Source organism: Propithecus coquereli, unplaced genomic scaffold (genome assembly GCF_000956105.1).
Source record: "Propithecus coquereli isolate 6110/MARCELLA unplaced genomic scaffold, Pcoq_1.0 Scaffold322, whole genome shotgun sequence".
Classification (NCBI taxonomy): domain Eukaryota; kingdom Metazoa; phylum Chordata; class Mammalia; order Primates; family Indriidae; genus Propithecus; species Propithecus coquereli.
This window is the reverse complement of record NW_012148864.1, coordinates 1,106,415-1,108,175: the sequence shown is the minus strand read 5'-3', so window position 1 is coordinate 1,108,175 and position 1,761 is coordinate 1,106,415. Positions and strand designations below refer to the sequence as shown.

At 45.6% G+C, this 1,761-nt stretch overlaps 1 protein-coding gene across 1 annotated transcript in view; it reads right to left on the bottom strand.

Moving 5' to 3' along the window:
• The window catches only part of TIMD4 (T-cell immunoglobulin and mucin domain containing 4), a 68,403-nt gene that overhangs the window by 2,789 nt on the left and 63,853 nt on the right, over positions 1–1,761 (bottom strand). The gene's annotated exons all lie outside the window — the stretch shown is intronic.

The following is a 1,761-nucleotide window of genomic DNA, read 5'->3' as shown; positions in this document are numbered from 1 at the left end:
GGCCCCTGGCTCCTGCCTCAGGCTTCTTCTTGATAGGTCTAAGGGCGGAGGGTGGAAAGGGCTGGAAGTCAGGAGACAGGAATGAGCTCTGCATTGAGAGAAGACGTCTCTGCCATAGCATGGACAATTAGAGCAGGAAAGGAGTAACGGTGGTGGTTATAGTTAGGAAGCGACTGCAGGGTCCAGGCAGAAAGTGAGACCAGCTTAAATGAGGAGAAGCAGGAGGGCCTTGTCCCGCTGGCACTGGCAGCTCCTGACCCCTGTCTGGCCAACCCCATCACCATACAGCCCTGGCAAAGGGAGAACCTTTTCTTGAAATTTCAATCCACCTGTTAGGAATTATTAGGCTGTAATAGTTTCCAAATTCCAACGTGCATCAGAATCTCCTGGAGGGCTTGTTAAAACACAGATTGCTGGGCTTCACCCCGGAGTTTCCGATTTGGTAGGTATAGAATGAGGCCAAGAATGGACATTTCTAGCCAGTTCCAGACTGGCTGAGGCTTCTGGTCTGAAGCGCATAGTTTGAGAACCACCAGGCTAGAGCTGCGGTTTATAGTCCTCGGCTACACTTTAGAACCACTTTGGGACATTTTTTTAAAAACTCAGGTGCACAAGCCATACCCCAGACCAATTACAAAAGAATCTCTTAAAGGGCAGGACTCAGGAATTGGCATTTTAAAAAACTCCCCAGTTGATTGCAGTGTTCAGCTAGTTGACGTTGACAACTCCTAGGACAGAGGCCGTCACCAGCTCTAAAATGTTATGATGCTCATGCCAACCTTTCTTACCTAGAGAAGGAGTCTCAGGAATATATTTGGGAAATGACTGAAAATGGCCCCCTTACAAAACAGAAAAATATTCACTGAGTTTAAATGTTCTCTTGAGGAAGTATTTCCTGTCCTCTTTCTTTAGGCGGAGCCCAGCTGGTAGTGACATTCATTGGTCGGGGGGCTGGTTCTGCGATGGTGGTGGTTGCCTTGGAAGATGAATCGGGAGCATGAGCTGAGTTAGGGTGGGGTGTATCATTGACTCACAAAATACTACAACCTGACTACACGTACAAAGTCATCTAGCTCCATTCCATTTTCCAGATGGGGTAAATTGAGGCTCTGAGCCTGACGCTAGACTCAGTTGCTAAATAAATGTTTGAGTTTAGCACACTAGTCAAAGTCATTTCTAGTATCTTAAGCTAACATCCAACAAGTCAAGCCAACAAACAAACAAAAAAATCCAAGGAAGCAGCTACCAATCTGTTTCTATCACTTGGACCAAACCTATCATTCTGCCCAACAGCAAAAGAATAATCCAGAAGGCAGGCTGCCCCGGGCCAGTTGTTTCCCAAGAGCCCAGGTGACCGGGGACTTTTAGTAAGGGCTGGATCAGTGTATGTGAACTAACAAGAGAAGGAATCTATGGGCTGCACCAGTAAAGTAATAAGACTGTTTTTTTCTCTCTCTCTCTTAAAGGCAATATCGAGAGAGGAGAAATCCAAAAGATGGTTCCCCCTGAGGGCTGTGTGTTTATCCCGTTAATGCTGCTGTTGCTCTGAATGTTCAGGGAAGTGCTTCAGAGAAATGTCGTTCAGATCTAGTTTACTTTTCACATTTCTGCCCAACCAGAAGCCTCTCTCATTCAGGCGTGCATTTTCTATTCATTCATTCAGCAGCTGTTTGCTTTAATCACTCTCTCAGGGTTCCTCGTGCTAGTAGTTATTAAAGTTTTAAAATAAACCTGTTCTTAGTGAGGAACAAATTTCCATGA